This window comes from Phasianus colchicus, chromosome 2 (assembly GCF_987193195.1).
Source record: "Phasianus colchicus chromosome 2, bPhaCol1.hap1.1, whole genome shotgun sequence".
Lineage (NCBI taxonomy): Eukaryota > Metazoa > Chordata > Aves > Galliformes > Phasianidae > Phasianus > Phasianus colchicus.
In genome coordinates this window covers 62,099,456-62,120,741 of record NC_143437.1, presented here as the reverse complement: position 1 = coordinate 62,120,741, position 21,286 = coordinate 62,099,456, and the positions used below count along the sequence as shown (strand labels likewise).

The following is a 21,286-nucleotide window of genomic DNA, read 5'->3' as shown; positions in this document are numbered from 1 at the left end:
CAGCAGGATGTTGAATGCATACATGACCCAAGAAAGGGGACCAGCCTCTCTTCACTGTCCAGATGTTCAGAATAGATCAGTGCTACAGGATGACTGAAAAAAAATAAAGTCAAGATGAAGTGATGTTTTAAAATAAAAAAAAAATTGCCCTAATATCTGTTGGCTCTTCAGGTTCCTGAGAAAGGCCGTAGTCTGCAAAGCTTTAGTAACATGAAATAGCTGAGATGAAATCAGCCTAGACTGCCCAGATTTGAGTTTTTATTTCTTTTGAGACCACATTGGGTAGGTTGAAATATCACCATGTTTTATTTACCAAGCAGCATAACCACATGTACTGGGTAATATACGTGGGTTGCAATTTGACTGTGTATGGTGGGTGCAAGAAGTGGTTAGAACTGCACTGTGCCCTGTCCCTGTTCTGGTTTCAGATGAGACAGTGCTAATAGCACTTCAGTGATTTGGCTCAATGATGGGTGCACGTCTCAGGCCAGGCCGAGCCTCTCAGCTGAGCTGGAACAGCTGTCATGCGTTAGACAAGGGATTATTCTATTTGTCTGAGTGTGTGTTGTTGGTGTGAGAGGCAGAGTTAGCATAGTACAGCACCCTCCTCTCCCCAGCATTCCATTGTTTCCTATGCAGTCCATGCTCATGCTACACACAAAAGACTAATTAAAAATATTGCTAAAAGTCACATAATAATGTTAAAAATTTACAGCCTTCTGGATATGTGTTACTAGCTGTCCCAGGCTGCGTGTTGAACATGTCTGTTTTATCTTTAAGGTGATCCACATTATTCTCTATGCCATGAGTCTAGTGTGAATACATGAGGACTAAAGTTTTGAAAGTAATATCCAACAGGACAGGATGATACGGAAGTAGGACAGAAGGGAGGAGCACGGGTCCCATGTCACCGAGACTTTTGCTAGTGTGTTAAAATTATCAATGTAGTCACACAGAAATATCAACTTGTTTTTACAGGTAGAATTGTATTTGAATACTAATGTAAAATAAGCCTAGAAAATTAATATTGTATGTGCTCCCACATGCATGGCTTGTGATAGAGGCTTTGCATACATGTATATTATTTTTTCAGGGGTATCAAAGAGAAACTTTTATCTACAGGGGCCTGCATGATGCATCCAGGGCAAGCCAATGAGACATATGGACTGAAAAGCCACTATTGCTTATGGGAGTTTTTCTTGTTTTGTCAAGACATGGCTATGTGTGGAAAGTGAAGCACGCACTGAAAAGGAAAGCAACAAGTTATTGTAATTTGAAATAAGAGCTCTTAAAATAAAACTAACCCTTCCGCTTTTGTTATTTAACTCATTTATTGCATGTATTTTAAAAATATATCAGACTTGTCTTACTGTAGCACTATGGTATAATGTGATATGCTAAGTTCTACCACTGTACAGTGTGTTAGAAAACCTTGTTTCTGTTTTATAAAAAAAAGTATTTTACACATCAGATTCCTTCCTTCCTCCCTCCCTCCCTCCCTCCCTCCCTTTTTGATATTTCCTAATGAAAAATTACAAGCATCTTTCTCCAGTGCTTTTATTCTTTGCACTTCCTCTGAACGTTTTTATATTTACTGCAATGATTGCAGAGTTTGGCTTGTCTTCTAGCAGCAGATGTGAGTCCAGTAGTTGCTTCATTATCAAAACTGAGGACATACTTCTGCAAAAAAAGTGCATAAATTCAGTATGCTTAACTGTTGGAAAGTTGTGGGGTTTTTTAGTTTAGTTTTGTTGTTATTACTGTTTTTTGTTCCCCCCACTAACTCAGAGGGCCAAAAAATGTTACCTGCTGTAGGGAACCTGCTTTAGCAGGGGGTTGGACTCATGATCTCTAGAGGTCCCTTCCAACACCTACAAGTCTGTGATTCTGTGAAAACATTAAACCTCTTTGAAGTGCTTCTAAAGAGACATCAAGAAGAATAAGAACAATAGGAGGTAAGTTTTTCTTTCTGTACTTGTTTTCTCCTACTAAGTTGCATTTGCAGGTGAAACAGAGGTTTTTGCATTAAAAGGTTACTACCATAGCAGGAGGCGAAAGCTCATTATTTTCTGACTTTACATCATGTGACTAAGTCTCTGCCAGACAGAAGCGTGTAGCCCTCCAAGACTTCATTTCCATATGGAGATAAGTGCATTCATGGCAGGTACAAATGGCTGTTTCATGAAAATTGGAAGCTGAAGTCAGGCAGGTTGTGAAGCATTTATTTACAGAAGGTGGCAGAATGGTAGACAAATTAAGCTCTCAGTTTGTTGGAAACCACAAGGTTGTGTGTCCTTGTGGCTCCCCTGTTGTGGTGGCCATCAGTAAAATAATGCATGGTCTATGTTGTTACTTTTGAGTTTAGTAAATAGAGGTTTGCAGCCTACATTTTATGGAGGCTTCCGGGTGTGTGCAAAGGAGCTGTGTGACTGGTCTCATCACTGCTGTAGTAGGCATCCCCTCCTGCTTTACAATGTTTTATGTAGCTTTTTTTTTTGTTGTGCCAATAACTGGAATGTATTTGGGCAACATGGCTGTAGTGTAACTAATACAACAGTCAAAACCAAACATTGCTGGTAAGAACTTATGTTTTTCTGATTTTATTGAGCCAGGAATTGTATCTTTAATCTTAACAGCCTGTAGATGATCTTCCGTGACTTTTCTAATTACTTTGAATGTGGCTTATGAATAAAGTATCCCATTATTTCTGAATTTTTGAGTTATATTTTATTTACCTCCAATAAAAGCCTTAAAGTTTGGAGCATTAAAAAAGCAAATAGAAAGACTCCTCTCTAGGCTTTAAGTTTTGTGCAGAGCCTAAAACACTTTAATCTAAATATGATATGTAAAGAATTTAGATAGACTGCCCTTTGTTTTGTTTTGTTTTAATTGAGGCCAGAAATACGTCCTAGAAAGTTATTTATTATGTAGCCTAAGAACTAGATAGAACATCAGTGCTTTGACTTAGCTGAGTTCCCATACCACTTTTGCAGTGGTCTTCAGAATTGCCCATTACTGTTGCTTTATGTAGATACTAGAGGTAGTATTTTCTTTGGGAAAAGTAAAGTGATGGAAAAGTGATGTGTGGTTTGAAAAGACTATAAGAAAGGAATCAGGCAATGGTATGAGGGGAAAACCTGTTCTTAGTATAGGTCCTAGCTTCTTTGAGGGCTAAGAGACATTTCAGTATACTTCAAAAAAAAAAGAGATTTGGTGGAGCAAATGGATACAAAATAATAATAATAATAAAAAAGAATGGTTGGCCCAAAATAGCTGCGAGAAAATGTGAAAAAGTGAAAAAAATGGAAATGTGGCAGAGTAGCTTTTGTCTTCTTTTATCATGTAATGTTTTCCTTCAAAGAAATAATTATCCTTTCCTTTTCCTATTTCTTTTATGGGAAAGCAGGAGGAACTGCAACAGATTCAAGCATAATTAATTCTTTTACTGGAGGGAGCCTTGGGTTCTTCTTGGTGATAACAACTTATCCAGCTTTTGCACAGACACTTTTTGGCCTTTATCCTTCTCTCCTGCTTTCCCTTTCTCCCTATACAGGTAGCTATCTCCATTTTGAGCAGTGATCTTCGGCTCTCTCTGTAGGCTTGGGCATATCAACCCTGATCCAGGACTCCAAAAATGGCTCTGAAAGTGGCAGGAAATGTTTTTTTCCCAAAGTACAGGGCAAGATGTTAGGAGGGGAACTTCTGGCTCTATCTCCACCACAGTGTTTGGGTCATGATCTTTTTCTTCCTGAACCGATCCTTCCTCAAGCATCACTTTTATCATTGCATGCTATCTTCAGTAACTTAAATTGGTGTTTTATTCAACCTAGTCTTTCACCAGTGAAGAGGCATGGAAGAAAATTGAAATGCATTTCATTTTTTTTGAAGTGTTTAGATGTTAATATGGTGAATATTGCTGAAGAGCATCAGATGAGTATTTGCTGCTCAGTTAAAAAAAGGTTTATATTACTAACCACAAGAACATTTCTCAAGTTCCTTCTGTCTGCAATCCCAGATGTGTATATTAAGATGAGGTTAATGTATCTAACAAGCTTCCCCTCTATAGTGCTCCCTTTTTTTCTCTCCTTTCTTGCTTTCTCTCACATTGTTTCAACACAGAGAAAACTGAGTGCATGCTCTGAGTGGGAGTTCGTGCTGTTTCAAGGTGGTTGTCAGTCATAGTGACTGGGAAAACAGTTTCTGGATGCACTGGACATCAAAGGAAGTGTCTGGATGTGAAAAAGCAACTTAATTTGAAGACCACCAAGATTAATGCATTTTCCTCTAGCAGTTGAAATTTGTCTTGCTCTGCTCTTCCCCCACCTCTCAAACTGTGTCATTTTAATCAAGTTTCTGTGAAATACTGTTCTAAATTGTTATACACCACAAGACTGATTACTAGTTATATGTAGAATGTGAGAAAGGAGAAGGGAAGATAATTTTTATTATTGCCACAGGAGACTGCATCCACTTTGTCTTAAAATCTCAGCATGTAAGGTCACCGAAGAGAGCTTTACTTTTTGATAAGCAAAATAGGTACAATATTACTTCTGAAATAGCTACATGATTTGGAAGCTAACGCACAGTCATCTCATAATCAGGCTGGCTCCAAACTGTGGTGTTTAAGGAGAGGGGGCAAGCCCTATTTCAGAGTGGCCTGGTCTTAAATTTTGCTATTTCTTAAAATGCATCATTTTGAATGCCAGAGTATTTTACTGAGTATATTCATTAAAGCTGCGTTTCTACCTCAGCCAGCCTTTAAATATCCTCATACATCCTAGTAATTATACTACTGCCTCTTTGTACTAATACATGAGTTTAGCTGTCATTTTGATATTTAATGTTAGTCACTATGCAGCTCACAAATATTTAGATAAATAAAATCCTGAATGTTAAACCTCCCACCCACATAACAAAGATAATTTAATATTTCTGATTCTGTATCTGTTGTTCATTGCTTTAGCTCTGTATAAATTTTTATCCTAATTGCAAAATCACCTGATCATGCATTTGGAACACATTTCTATTGATCTCACTTTTGAATAACTTCTTTCACAATGGCAGGGGTAATAATCATATTTATTTTGGCATATGCATTCAGTATATTTCCTCCCTGCTGTGTAAACATGCAGAGAGCTGGTATTAGGAAGATCCTGCTTTGCCTGTGCATGTGTCTGAAAAATAACAGGTCATAACTGGTTGAGAGAACATAAAGCATGTTTACTGAAGTAACTGACAGGGACAAAAATTGTCCCCTGCAGGGTGTGAGTGTGTGAGCATGCAAATCTGGTACAATACACACACAAAGTGAGAGGGAAACACTAGCATCTTGCCTTGCAAGTTTTCTTGCCCCAGTGCAGAGAATGATTGTGAAAATCTATGACTTGGTACCTCTATAAGGCACCAAGCCTTTTCAAACTCCGTAGAGAGATCGCCTGACCAAGGGTTTCTCCTCAGTGCACAGGGATTTGGAATGGGGTTGCCCAGTGACCTCAACCAGTGGCTGCTTTTGTCCCCTCAAATATTACTTAAGAGGGTTCAAGCCACAAGTGAGAGATTGAGGAGAATGGACTTGCTAAGGCAGCAAAGCTGGGAGAGTTTACTTTGCAAAGTTTAGTAGAGAAATGCATGTATTGATGGCAAGGGAGTCCAAATTTTTAAGGACTGGGCAAGGAACAAAAAAAGTCCTGTCTGAGAATTCACACTCTGGTACACTCTGCAGATACAGACAGCCCATTTTACCTTTTCTATGGTAGTCACCCTACTTGCAACACGGGGGTAATACCTGGCTGATGCTGTTATGGGGTGACTTGGTCAGCATGAGTTAGAATTCTGAACATAAAGAAAAGCCAACAGGAGCTTACTTTTATTAAGCTGTCCTGCTTCCTTCCATATCTGACTGAGATTTGTTTCATCTGTACCTACCTAGCTGCCTTTTCATGCACACCAACAATTTGTACAACAGAAATTTACAGTCTATTAAAGAAAATTTACACCCTCTTAGAGAACAAAAGGAAACACGTAGGTGTGAATTTTCGATGCTGTTGTAGCAATATATTTGTTTGCACAGATACACCTCAGAAAGAGATGGAATTTTGTACTGTTTTATGGTGTTCTAAGAAACAATTAATATACAAACACCTGTACATTACTTAAAATCTTTTGCTGCTATTTCACAGTATCATTTTTATTTTTTCTGTCATCTGAGTGGAGTAATCTATTCATAAATTTTCCTCATGATATGTAAATTTCTATCTTATGTTACCAGCATGTGTGCTTAACTCCTACCTTGACAAGGCAGACTTCCACTGGCCCTTCTTCCCTTCTTTTTTTTTGCCTCTGTATAGTCACTTCCCCTATGCCTTTTGATATATGGATTTTGCTAGGCTTTCCATTAACTGTTGTTTTGCCTCTTTTTTTTTTTTTTTTCCCTACCAAACATCTAGTTATGAAGAAACCTTATTTTTTTTACCTCATTTCAGACAGCTCAAATCCCACTGAATCCTACAATAGTGGAGATGCTCCAGGAGTAAGCCCTGGGGCAAGACAGTGGCTTTAAAATATTATAAAATATTGACCTTCAAGCATCTGTGGAATGACAACTTGATAAAAATTTGCTTGATAATACATTAGTTTACTTCTTTCTTAAGATCTGAGCTATAAGCCATTTGAGGAAATCTTTCCTTTTAAGTAAGCGCACTGTGTAACTGGCTCTGATTGAGAAACAAGTTGAACATGGCCATGTGTTAAGGAAAAATTATGGCATTTCTGAGACTTAGGGTAAAGAGAGCAACCTCCATAGTGAAACTGTCTATTTAGTGTTAGTAACACATGGCTGAAGTAAAAAGGTTTCACATGCACTGCATATCATCTGATTTCATTGTCTTGAGAGTCTAATACACAGGTCAGTAAGACTTAAGTTATGATTTAACTGAGCAGATATGGACTGAGAAAAAGTTTTAGAAGAGAGAGTGTAAAGCCAAATATTTTTGTACCTGTTATTTTCATGAAGAATTTTGTTTGGGCTTTCACAGTTCCACAACATTGTGACTTTGTTGCATGTGTTTGTTTGGTTTTCTGTGACTGTTTGCTATACAGATGAGGGCATGATAGCAGTAGTAAATTCTTTTTAAGTCTATTTTTGTTTGTAATCATCTTGAGTTTTACTAAAAGTTTTCTTGTTTGTACATGTTAGATTCTAAAACATAGATGAAAGATAACTTACTGAAAAAGCTTCTATTTTCCAGTCAAGACTTTTCTGCAGCTGCCTATAGTAATTGGAAGAACTTATAACAAAAGTCAAAGATGAGTAAGTGATGTAAGATGTTGTACAAGCATGTACAAGCATGATGTAGATGTAAGATGATATGAATGACATTCTATGCAAAATACAAATAGCTCTGAAAAATGCTAGTTTGTTTGTTTTAAATAACTGATCTCTGTAAGATGAGACCTGATACTTCATTTCTTCTTTTCCTTGCAATGCAATGTGTGTATATGCACAGTGGTGGCAAGGTAGAATGTGGATGTACTATACTGATCCTGGCACCTGCTTCTCCAAGGAGCTGAATTTTTAGGAGGAGACACTCAGCATCCCCACTACTTCAGTTAGTAACTTGAGGCTCAAGATCTTCATCTCTCTGAAGGAAATGGTGCTGAAGTTTGTGAAGCAGTCTACTTGCATAATGTAGAACTATTTGCTTCAGAGGAGGCTTGAGGTTAATAGCTCTTCTTCCTACCTTGACATAGGATCACCTGTACGCTAAGAAATTTTGCAAGTTTTTTGGATGTCTAATCTTTACCTTTTTTGCTGCAATTTATATATTATTATTGCTTGCTCCAGCTATTATAAACATGGAGAACAAATTGCTCAATTCCTCACTGTAGCAACTGTTTACATATCTCAAGCTACTATGTCATGTTATCTTTAACTTAGGCAATTGTTCATGCTTTCCAGCCTTCTGGATACCCTTGTGACTATTCTTACTATTCTTCAGTTACTCTACATCATTCCTTTGATATTAACCCTAAAACAGGGTACTCTGTTCAAATGGGGGCTTTATCAGAATTAAACAGAAGAATGCAACGACTTCACACATTTTCCAACTACATTTTTGTGGTTTCATCCTAATATGGTATTTGGTCCTTTCACAGCAGTATAGTGTTCTTGCCTCCATGATCCAAAATTATTTTTAAAAAGTTAGAGAAGATAGGAATGATGTTAGTAATAGAGAGAGCAGAAACTACCACACTTGAAGCACAGCTTTCTGAGATCTGGAGTTTGATATGTGGACAGTAAGAGTCCAAATGGTGAAGAAAGAGCATTTGCATTCCTGCACGGAAAGTCACAAGTGCTAAAAGGAAATGGCTCCCTTCTTCCTACAGCGGAAATAGAGATCTATGTGCAAATGATACCAGAAGCCAAAGAACAAGCATTAATAAAATTTAACTGAAACTGAGCTGGTTGAGTATCAGAATCTTTCTGCTGTTTTCTAGCAGGCTGCAAATTTATCTGTTAGATGGTTTCCTGTGATGACAACCTGTACTCTGTGCAAAGGGACATGAGCTATGTTCAGGGTGTAATGAGTACTGGCCAAGCAAGAAATCAGGGCACTGCTCTTCAGGTCTGTCTGTTCCAAGTCCTCATCCTATTCATGAGCGTTGCTCTGAGCTGTAAGAAATTAATAACACATTCAAATGTGGTAGTAGCATTCTTACTGAGTGAAATGCAGTGCTCCATCTCTGTTGCTCATAGTCTGAAGAAATGATGTAGGATGTACTAGTTACATTGCACAGTACCAGCACTATAGTCCTACATGACTTGGATAGTAATCCTGGTTTGAACATGTCCAGTAAATAACCCTCTTCCTCTGTGAAGGAGTGAGTGGTAAGGAGTGTTTTGTTGTTGATTGTTTTCTTAAGCTCTTCTAAATTCACTACTGGTGGTTGCTGGTCCATGGAGATAACATCTCAGCATCTCAACGCAGTGAGTTTACCCAGGCAGGCCTAATGTGTGACAGCCTGCTTGGGCCTGCAAAGGCACAGCTTCTTAATTTTCTATGAAAAAGCTGATTAATGCTCTAGGAAAGGCTCAGGTTTTCCCCAAGGAACTTCTCTATAATTGATGTCATCTTTGCTAGTCATGTTAGCGGAGAGTTGCAAACCATAACACACATGATGGAAAGGCTCCACCTTTCTGGCACAGTGATTTGTAATCAGTTTCTGAGCATGCCAGGTGGGGTGGCTGGCTCTCTGTATCTCCTCAACAACAAAAAGTTATTCAGCAAATTAGTGCAATACATTGATTTTTTTTTTTTTCCAGTGAGGTGTTACGAATGAAATAAATGTCTTTCATTTCACCTGTGTAAGTGGTCATTACAGCTCTAGATAAAAACAGTGTTAATAAAAAGGGACAGTTATTGCCAGTCCAAATGCCAAAAGCAAGAAGTGGTAAATGTGGTCTTTTTTATATCATCATAGGCTACTTTCTCAAGGGTGTAGGTACAAAGAATAATGTAATTCTAGATAAAATTTTAAACTGTTTTTCTCTTTGCTATTGTATACGATATCATACATTATTGACGGAAGTTCGCTGTATATAATGACTATCTCCCTGGTGCAGTCTTTTAAACATGTTTCTCTAGGGTATTTTATATAGTATATATAAAGTCCTGTATTCTGTTAGTCTTCTCTCTTGTTTATGTTGGTTGGCCTGTGCCAGCTGTTCAATTAATACATGTTTTTTTCTCTTGCAGACATGCTGTTAAAGGTGCTAAAAAGCACCATGAAGGAGATTTCACAGACCTGGACAAACAATTATCGGTGTTATCTGAACACAGGAGTAATTTTGCTAAGATTATCACTGTCAGCTTTCATGATGAAAGAACTAAAGAGAACTGAAGTTCAACTCCTACGCTGCTGAAGCAGTCAGTCATGCAGGTGTGTAAAAAAAGTAAAAAGCACCTGCCAGAGGTGGCTACCGCATTTTTATATCTAGCTTCTCCAGTTTTCTGAAGTCTTCAACACTACAAGAAATTCTCTTAGAGGAACAGATGTGCTAGAGAGTAAGTAATGAAAAACAGAGAGTTTCACTTTAGGTTATTCAGCTGAGTATGTTTCATCTGGATAGGCATGATAAGTTGTCATCTGATGAATATTTGCCTGCCTTTTTCAAAACAGATGGGAAATATAGTGGTGTTCCTAGGAGAAAAATATTATTTCTTTGGAAATTTCTGTTGGCCCTTAGCATGGAAATAAAGGAATTACTTTAGATGATTTGAGAAAAATATGCTACAGTACTGGCTTGCTGAAGCTGGAGGGTCTGAGCCATAGGAAAACTGAGGAAAACCTGGCTGGATAAAAGTCAAATTTCCTTGTTTCTATTTGTAAACATTTGTAAACATTAATCAAAAGCTTTGCCTGATGTGTTACACTTGTGAGAGGAGTGGAAATATCCCCATTATTCAGCACTTCATCCCCTCAGTTGGTGCCAGCAGAACTCACAGTGTGGTAAGATCTATCCGTGATCTCCAGGATGGGGCTCTTCTGGTGGGGAAGAAGTGGCAAGTTGATGATGTGAGTCAAAACTTGCTGGTGGCTGAGGTGAGTTTATGAGTGATTTATGTAAAAGGTTCATTTTGGCATAGCTGAGACAGTTCTATATTTCTTCTTTTCACTTAAAAAAATAACAAAAAGTTTTTGCTTTGAAAAAATTTGCCATGTATTCTGGGATCACTGCCACAGTGTACATTCTCATGCAGATGGTTTTTTATCAATAGTGTGGCCTTGAGCCTTGAGAATCTTATTAGTAAAGGGTAAGGTCTTCAAAAACCTCTAACCCTAATTTTAATCATATTGTTCTTATTCTTCTGCAGATCTACTAGAATTCTTAGGCACATTAGAGACTTTTACACAATAACTAGCAATTCTTGTTCTCTCACAAAGCCCTGTCATGATAGAGTTCAAGCCATTTATGATATAATCAATAAAGAATGCTTCTACAGACCAGCACAACTACTTTACTATCTTTTCCTGTAGGAAATTATAATAGTACTGTGAGGATTATTATTCTATAGAGAGAACTCTGCTCAAACACAGCACCTAATTTTACCTTCAGTTTTTTTTTTTTTTCTGTGTGCATGCACATAGATCTAGTTATAAGCTGTACACAGACCACTTTATGAGTTGTTTTTTTTTACTTCATTGCTCCTGAAATTATTTGTATAAATGGTAATTGTTACGGGAGATTTAGAAAGAATGGGGATTCCTGTGTTACACAAAAGTTTATCACTCTGAAATATCAGATCTTCTAATCTTTTTCATATGTGTGGCAAAATCTATGTTAAAGTTGTTAGATTTTCTCCTTTGTTCCTATGGGAAAACTGTTCTCGAGCCTGAATTTCATCTCCTCAATAAATGAGAAACTTTCCTCTGTCTTCTGGTGCAAACCCATTCCTGGCTAACTCATATTTTTTATTGGCTCTCATCTTATGTAACATGTTTGCCCTTATCCCTCTGTGATAGCTCTGAGATTTAGTAAGTGACAGAAGTGACTTGTTTTACTTGGGATTAAGGATGGATATAAGCACTGTTTTTCAAACACTGTATCAAATGTATGGAAAAAAAATTTCTCTTTTTACATGACTCTGCCTCTGCATCCTCAACCATTAAGGTTTAATTTGACGCATAGTGAAATACTTTTTTTGTAACTGACTGTTTCAGTCAAAAGTATTTTAACTACAAGTCTTCATAGTCATAAAATCCTTTTTTGTGTAGTGCCAGTGAGTCTGAAAAATCATTGACTGATGTTTCACAAACTGTTTATAGGTACTCTACGATCTGCAAATGCTACACTAGCAGCTGAAAAATTCCATCTGCCCGGGTAGCTTTGTAGGTTAATTCAGATAAGTTTTGGTAGATTTCCCTGGACAGAGAACTACAGAGAACATAAAATTTTCTTGAGTTTGTGTGAGTAGTTCTTAGTAAATTTGTGGCGCAGACATGGACTTTCCAGCTGAAGGGTTGAAAGGTGGTGAAACAGCCAACTGCATATAGCTTGCTCCAGTCAGCAGGTCCCAAGGCAAGGTAGGAATGTCTTGTGCAATGAGAGACAGAGCTGTGCCATCCTCTGGCAGTGTATATATATACTTCAGGGAATTTCATGTATGTGTAAGAAAAAAGAATGTCTTTGGAGCCTTGTTTCACTAAATGGTTTTTCAGTGCTTGTTGATGTTTGATAATGTAACTTTTTTTTTCTTCCAAACATCTGTGCAGTCTGGTTTATTCTGTCAAATTTCTAGTGTGAAGAGTTTCACATATTTGCAAATTGGGCATGGAAGAGATTTGCTCTGGGCTGCTGATTTTAATGGTGTTATCTGTCATGGCAGCTCTTGTGCCATTTCATATTTAGCTATGTGTTATTACAGATGACAGTGAATAATATGAGAAATTCCTTTGTGTAGTGTTTTCAAAAATTAAAAAAGAAAATGCAGCTGAATGCCATGAAAATAACACAGTCTATTTTAAAAATAAGTACTTAGGGAACTTCACATCTTCCTTTGGAAATGCTTGTTACTGTGAGACCTGTGTGTATAGAGACTAACATGACAATTAACTTTGTGTGGGTCAAGTGCAGTCTGCTTGAGTGATGTGATCACTCCAGAGTACTTGCTGATGATTAGTTTCATTGGTATGTGCTGTATTGTAGGGGCACCTGGGAAACCTTGCTGTGATTATAAGACTCTCCAGCCTAGTGCAGGCAAGACCTTGGCTCTTGGTGTACTGCCAGGTGACTTGCTCCTATTCCCTGAGATGAGGAAGAAAGGACTGAATATGAGAAATGAATATGCATCTGGCACGTGACTGGATCTACTTCTCAGCTATTAGAAGCCTTGCTTTTTATATTGTGTAATACTTATGACAGCAGAAAGATCAAACTTACAGAAGAGGTATTTGTTAGAGCTGGTGAGAAGCAGCCACTTAGCATTGAGTGAAAGGCAGTACAGATAAAGATGCTGCATTGAAAAATTCTGATAAAAACCACACTGAACAGTAGGAAGCATTTAACAATCACTGTGCTTAACTGCCCTGTCATCATTTACATAGAGAGTTGTTCAAAAAGGGGATGGAATTACAATGGAGGAACCTGGCAAAATCCTGAAAGCTGCTCTTCTTTTAGCCTTCAAGCAGGAATGCATCTGGAATGTATATTTCTACTTTGTTCTCTATAAAGCTTTAATTTTGAATTCACATATGGTACTTAATTTGCATTTTTCATACAGTCATTAATGCTTTGGTGAACTCAAAAGGTCTAGAAAAGTATTCAAAGCCTTGGATACTTCCCAGAAATGTGCTTATGCTGTATTGGCCTGGAATCTACAGATAGAAGCTGACCAGGGATTTTGATTCTTTCTTTGTGAGGTATTTTAATAATAGAAGGCTTTTTCTTGGACTTATTTTATATTTTGGACTAGTTTTCATGCCTCTGAATCACTTTGCTATTGATATTTTTTCAATCATGTTTCTAGTAGAGGCCAAATAGAATATATCTTGAAGGAAAAGCAGCAGATTTAGGGATTGAAACTACCCTGGAAAAAAGCTCCTGTCTTAATCTAAGTCAGGAACAGCAAGTTCTGGCCGTGGTAAAGTTGACAATAGGCTGCTATCCACATCCAGGAGATACAGTGGTGATCACAAGACTTGCAAGTAAGAAGGTAGAACAGGTGAAATACCCAAATAACAGATTCTGCTCATTTTCAGGGGAGTGCACAAGATCAATGGGATTTACTTGCTAAGTTTGGGATTTACTATTGACCAGACAGCCATCCAGTAGTGGGGACAGGATAACAACTTTAACTGGCTGGCATGCCGTCTTTGCCATCTGGTGGATAGTCATTTGGTAGGAAGATGTGACTAGCTGAAGGCAAATCTTATAGAAAGAGTGTAATCTTTCTTAGTTCCCCAACCCAAAATATATTACAAGATATCATGAGAAAACTCATTCTCCTTTTTCGTCTCCCATTACATGAAGCAATGAATGCTTTCAGATATGAGAGAGAGAGCTGATGAGAGACTAGTAGGACTTCCTCCCCTCATACTCCTCACCCAGGGATAGTGCAGTGTCTGTTCTGTGTTGCTCTTGCCTTTTATCTGTGCAGCTGTGATCTTCAGATCTTCATCAGATATCATCAAGCTGCTGGAACTACTCTGTTGAGTGGGAGTAGGTAATTTGTTAACTGCTTGTCTTGGAGTAAACTACTTGGTCATGCGAGTTAGTCTCACAAAAGAACAAAAAAAAAGAAAGTAATTGGTAATTACTCCCTCCATGCCTTCCCTTCTCTCTTTTTTTTTTTTTTTAAGGGATACTTTTACAGCAGTGTTATGTACCTATTTAATCACTTAGACCAATTGATGAAATAAAAGCTTTCGTCCCTTGGCCCCTTGCATAGTATTCTTGTTAATTGTTTTTTCTGATGCCACTACCATAACTTCTACATTGGTGAGTGTGGACATGACAAATCTAAAAACTTGTCCTAGAGAAGAATTGCTGCTGTGCTGCTTCCAGTGGAGGCATAAAACATAATGGGTGACTTAGAGACAGTCAGTCAGGAGTTCCCTGGTGGCTCATCTGTTTTGCTATGGGTAATGATCCCTCACTGGCACACGCATGTGCACATGCCTGTGGTCTGATGTGTGTGGGGACACACTTGCACAAGTGTGTGCATGTGCTCATTAACTAGCTTGAATTTCACATTAGCTAGCTAATTTTTCAGGATGGCTGATAGCTTATTAATTGAGAACATGTTTAAGCAGATGGGTTTGTCATATCTCTCCCTAATCCTAACAGAGAGGAAAAGATCTGCAGTATGGAAGAAGAGACTGCAGATTGCAGTGGTCCATGTTTGGTTTCTAGAGGACAAAAAGACTGAATTCATTTTTGCTGTTGGAAGTGTACAATGTGGATGTAGAAATTTTGCTGTTATATACACTGAAATTTACAGAACCTGTATTCACAAAATATAAGTCCCTGCACAACTTCTCTGACCCTCACACCTCACTGTTTTAAGAAACAGTGACCAAATTTGCTGGATAAAGATGAAGATGAAGTAGAAGTAAAACTTTAAATATGGATGTACAATGGAGAGAAAGGAAAGGAAATGGAAAATATTGTATCTTTCCCTAGGGGCTGGAGATACTATAAACAAAGCATTTTCAGCCTATGTGACAAAAGTAAGTCAAGATGCAAAGAAATAACTAGGTATAGTATTTACATCACAGTGCCTATTTATTCCTTAAACTGCATCCACTGCCTGCCTGTCTCCCCCAGCAAATTACTTCCAAAGAGATGTTTTGCTATACTGGTGTTCACCAAAACTTTTTGTCAGGCGTCTTATGCAAGGAAGTTCAACCTTTAGTCTGCTTGCAGTGATTGGCCAGTACTGTTTACATAAGGACTGGGCTTGCTGTTTGAGCGGCACACTTATACAAAGTTTGATGATTTTGCTCTTTGATAAGTACTTGCACAGGCACAGCTACCACTAACCACATGGTGCAGTCCCCCTTTTATTTGCATGAGGACTGCCTACAAAGGCAAATTTTACACCAGTGTATTTCCTGGGTTGTCTTTTAGCAAATAATAGTCAGTGTACTTTGTCTTCTGCATTTTCCCAACTCCAGACTCTAGAGGACGCTTGTGACTACATTTTTCAAAACCAAAATAATTACTTTCCATGACACCTTATGAACAGAAACTGGCATAAAACAGAGCGCTCTTATGGCTGAGATTTTTAAGTTGGGTTTTCAGTAGGTCACAGCTTATTTAGGTTGTTCCTACAATGCCTTTGGAAACCATTAAAACATCACATCAGTTGTTTATATATAGAGAAGTAAGGTCACAAGATAAACTGTTTGAAGTGAGCAGAGCTCCCTTCTGCTTACTCACAGTTACGTGGTGCACACCTGTGAGAGTCTGATTATCTTCTGGTCGCAGAAAAGTGCATTTTTGTAGCATACTATGAAATGGATTGGGTGCTGCAGGGCGGTAATCCAATATGGCATTGATTTTTTTATGTAATATTTGGTAATCTCTAGTTAATAAATAGCTTATGCTCTTACAAAATGTATGTCCTAAAACTTAGCTGTTCTATTTCCAAGTTCCCCTCTGTTGCTAGATCTGCCTGTCAAATGAATAAATCATTTTTTAAATATTAGCAACTGGGCAGCACATACAACTGCTTGGGTTTTCTTGCTGCAAAGGGAATGAAGGTTCCCTTTGTCCTTAAAATTTGCTCTCTCACATTTATCAAAAAACTTAGTCACAAACTCTTTTCATTTCTCTCATGAAAATCCCAGGAGCCGTTCCTAGCAGTAAGTAATACAATGAAGAAGAATTGGCCATGCTGAACTTTCAGGTGGAAATGAGTTTGAAGGCTCAAATCTGGGCAGATTCATGGCTATTTTCCAGGAAGAAAATGAGAATAGTAATTATGAAGAGCAGACAAGAAAGGATAAAAAGATGAAGAGATGAACACAACACACTAGTTAAAGGAAATGGTATTACTTAATTCTGAAATGGTACAATAATCTAACCTCTGATGAATTGGAGGTAAGGGGTAGTGGTGAGAGTTCACATAGTATAAAAGAAACAGAAGAGTGAGATGTGAGATAAGTCAAGCATAAAAAGAAAGACTGTAATTTTAAGTGAGTTCGGATTCTACCTTATGTTTTTTGCCATTGTAACAATAGATAATAAATGAAATGCAGATGGGGCACTTAACTAACAACTATTTCTTGCGCAGCTACTATGTCAGTAATTCAACCTGTGTGTGATTTGAAATTAGATCTGATCCAGATTCATGATCAGAATATTTTAAATCCAATTAACTAAATCACAGATCCTAATGTAATTACTGTTAATATCTCCTGATACTAAAGGATGTGTACAAGATCAAGATGCATGGCTCAGTACAGACCTTAACTATCCAGAGGAGAAGAAAAATATATGGAAACAACTGAGTAATTTTGCAATTTATTATTTATTTTGAATGTGTGTTTCATTTTTTTTCTGGGATTTTTTTCCCCACTGTTGTCAGTTTAATGACTTTGTGAATAAATGTGACACCCCCCTCTCCCCTCCCCCACAAGCCTTCTCTAAGTGAACGGTTTCTAATAAAGTTGTAACAGATCAATCACCAAAAGGTCTTGGCAGAAAAATCGGTAGGTAATAAAAAAGATAAAGGACACTGAAATGATGGGAGTGACACGTGGTGGGATATTAGCTTTATGAAGACAACTTTGTCTAATAAGAAAAGTTAGGTAGTAGTACCACATGGGAGCAAGTGGAGGCTTCCTACTACTGCCAGAAATGCTTGATGCCATTTCTGAGTACAAAATGTTATAGTGGGAATGGCAGGTGCTTTCAGTAAGAGATGCTCTGTAAGTGTTAGGTGTGCTTAAACCAAATTAAGTGGATGTGTCAATTATGTAAAAATTAAGGATTATCTGTCTGTTAAAAAGGTGATGGCTGGACTTGCATCTAAATGCTGACCTGGGCCCAGACAATGTGTTTCCACTCCAGAGCCACACCATAGGCTATCCAGTGTTCTGTGTTCCCCACAGCAGACTCTGTTCTCCTTATGCCTGGTGTTACACTGTGAATGGTATTGCATTGTGATTTGAATATGCTGATAATGATGGAAATGCTAAACAAAATCAAGACCAGCCTAACTGTATGAATTGATGGATCTGTTGGAACAAGTTGCCCAATGAGATTGTGGATGCCCTAACCCTGGCGGTATTCAAGGCTCTGGGCAGCCTGGTCTAGTAGTTGGCGACCTCACATATAGCAGGGGGGTTGAAACTAGATGATCACTGTGGTTCTTTTCAATCCAGGACATTCTATGATTCTATGATTCTGCAAGAATTTGTGTGCAAATATGTGGAAGAGCATATTGCCCTGTAGAAACATGCACTCCATATTATTCCAGATGGTGCATATATGTTGAGTGGGGGAGATGCCTGCCATTTTCTTGCAAGACAGCTGCACAAGTGTTTTTTTTTTTTTTTTTTTTTTTTTTACAATCGACTCAATTGATTTGTTTCCAGCTTTGTTCATCTGCATCTCACTACTCATTCTCTGATGCTTGCACCTCCAAGCTCCTTTTCCCTCTAGCTCCTTCTTTTCTTGCCTGCAGCTTTCCCTCTCATAGTTGCTACCATGGCTGCTCTCTTGCTCTGCATTCCTTTGTCTTGCATCCTTCTCCTTTCCTTCTCTTGCCTTCTCCAAAAAGTTCCTCAGTCTTTTTAAGACAAATAGATCAAACCTCTCCTGTCTGTTACTTCATGGGATGACACCTCATTTGAAAAGTTGCCTCACTGTTCGTACACTTTTTTTCCTGATTTTTATTAGGTGATAGTGGGAGGGGGGAGTTGCTGTCCTTGTTCCTCCCCAGTCTTCAATTGAAGATACTTTTTCCTCCTTTCCCTACTCCTTCTCTTTCTCTGAGTAGCACTGCTTATGATTTTTCCTCTTTTCTTATTCCTGGTGCTACCAACATTTCAGTCAGCTCCTAATCAGTTTTGCACCCCAGCTTCAATCTTTGGCCTCTCTTTCTACACACGGAATTGTCTATTGTCATAACTAACCTCCACATACCAGTAAGACAGGTTTTCTTAGGAAGCTTCTGTCTCACTGCATTTGCCTTCTAAGGTTGGTTCAAAGCTGTTTCGAATTCTTCAGAAATGATGTGATATATATAAAGACTTGTTTCATTACTTGTCCACAGAATAACTGCAGGATGAAGCTTTACAAAAATCCATGAAGAATATGATCCTAAAGAACTACATACATGTTAAGTAGCTAATCAGTGGTAGGTAGTTTTCTAATGTTTTGGGCATAGTCCTAAAAGTTGTGGATTTTTAAAATTATTACTCTTCATTTTTCTTATTTTATTTCACAGTGTTGGATCTACCCTGCCAGCAGTTACTGTAATCTGGAATATGGCTGTTTTCTGTGATGGAGGTGGACTTTTTCTTCAAGCAGCTTTTGTAGCAGTACACTGTATCTACTGTGCTGCTGGGGTTTTGTAGTTTGAAAAAGGTCTTTCTGAAAGTATGAAGAGAGAACATGGGAAATGATGAGGGAACTGTAGCTTTGCTCCCAACATTTTGCTTTTGAGACAGATAAGTGTACTACCTATTAGTAAAAGGCATCTTTAGGAAATACAAAAAGGAAACAAAATCTGGTTTTGAACACAGAAGATTAAACTTCTAAGAAACTAATCTCCTCTACAAAACTTTTCTTTCTTCCCACATTCCTAATTCAGTAGAATGAGATACCAACAGGGATCATTTCTAATGAATGGAAACATATAAACTGAGGATAGCCCTACTGATTCAAACAAATTGATTCTACAATGGATTGGCACAAAGTAATTATATTTGAATCCTTATTTGCTAAAGAGAAGAGGCAGATAAGCAGGACTTCCAGTTGTCAAACTGTGTTATTATATTAGTGGTAGTAGTATTTTTAAAGAGGATTTTTCTTTTCTCTATAGCTCATTTTTACTGTTGTTGTTGCTTTTTCAGTGTGTGGTCTTAATGATGAATTTGTTACATTTATGTTTATTTGCATGGCAGGGGACTGAACTGCCATAGGAAAGCATAATATTTTTAAGGGAGAATTAACAGGAGAAGAAGCTGGATCATAGAAAAGGAACTAAGTTATTCACACTGTCTCAAACATCAGAAAATTATATTTCAAAAATCCTGCAAGCACATTACTCTTTTTACAATTCTCTCTTTCTGCAACTTAGTATTTTTTTTTCTGTCACCAGTCTCTCTTTTATTTCAGAATAATACAATGAAGACTTCACAGTTTTATATTCTGACTTAACCCTTCCGAAGTGAACTGCCAACACAAAAACAGAATGTGATTGTCAAGAGAAAAGCACTGATTTTGCAGTGAATTTAAATATGGGCACTGCATTGTCTGAGACTTTCAAAATCAGACTGCTGACAGATAAATAGAACTTCATGTGGCTAAGGTTTATTTCTAAGTCAATTTTCACTCATTACAGGGGTGACTCAATAAAAAATATAAGTATAGTTCTAGTTTTAAATGCATGTTCACAAAATGTAAGTACTGGTCTAGTTTTAAATGTATGTTCACAATCAGTTTGACTAATCATGACTTTAATAACATGGATGAATTGGAGCTAAAATACAGAGTTGCTATTTTCCTTAAAATGATATGTTTAACTTCGAAGATGCACAGAAATCTTGAACAATTAATTAATTGCATTAAAAAAGGGGTGGCCAGCAGGGAGAGAAGGTGATGTCCACCTCTACTTGGCTCTTGCGGGGCTTCATTTGAAATACTGTATCCAGTCCTGGGGCACCCAGCACACGAAAGACATAGAGTTATTGGAACGAATCCAGAGGAGGGCCACTAAGATGATCAAAGGCCTGGAGCACCTCTACTGCGATGAACGATTGAGGGAACTGGGCTTGTTTAGTGTGGTGAAGAGAAGGCTCTGGGGAGATCTCATTGTGGCCTTCCAGTATTTGAAGGGAGCATATAAACAGGTAAGGAAGCGACTGTTGACGAGGGTGGATAGTGATAGGACAAGGGGGAATGGTTTTAAACTGAGACAGGGGAAGTTTAGGTTAGATATTAGGAGGAAGTTTTTCACTCAGAGGGTGATGAAACACACTGGAACAGGTTGCCCAAGAAGGCTGTGGATTCCCCATCCCTGGAGGCATTCAAGGACAGGCTGGATGCGGCTCTGGGCAGACTGGTCTGGTGGTTGGTGACCCTGCACATAGCAGGGGGATTGAAACTAGATGATCATTGTGATCCTTTTCAACCTAGGCCATTCTATGATTCTGTAAGCAAAGTCAGCCCTACAGCCAGGTACCCACTTTCACGTTTATTGCTGAACTTTCATTGACTAGACTTATTATGCTGCATTTGACTTGTTGAATATTGTTTTTGTTTTTAAGACCAAGAAAGAGCCAGACAATCCTTGATAGAATCATAGTTTACATACTTTTTTTCCTCCGAATGCAGTGGAACTGGATAACAGGAAAGTTTCCTTGCTCAATTCAAGCCTTCCTTTTTCTTTTTGTCTGTCTGTCTGTCTCTCTTCCTCTTGCAGCTTGCTTTCAATTCAAAAATCCTCGTAGCTTTCTCTCTGGAACACACAAGTGCTCCTGCCACCCTCTGTGTTTGTGCATCTGGCATTTTAGGCTTTGGATATATGAGAGCTTCTGCAAACAGCAGTCAGAT

The 21,286-nt window shown here is 38.1% G+C and overlaps 1 long non-coding RNA gene across 1 annotated transcript in view; it reads left to right on the top strand.

The window, feature by feature from the left end:
• The window catches only part of LOC149919065 (uncharacterized), a 73,291-nt gene extending 53,502 nt beyond the window's left edge, over positions 1-19,789 (top strand). Inside the window, exons 2-4 of the long non-coding RNA XR_016464750.1 lie at positions 9,756-9,939; positions 18,783-18,866; positions 18,957-19,789. This is a non-coding gene — a long non-coding RNA (uncharacterized LOC149919065). The remainder of the gene's footprint in view (positions 1-9,755; positions 9,940-18,782; positions 18,867-18,956) is intronic.
• Positions 19,790-21,286: the final 1,497 nt, after the last annotated feature.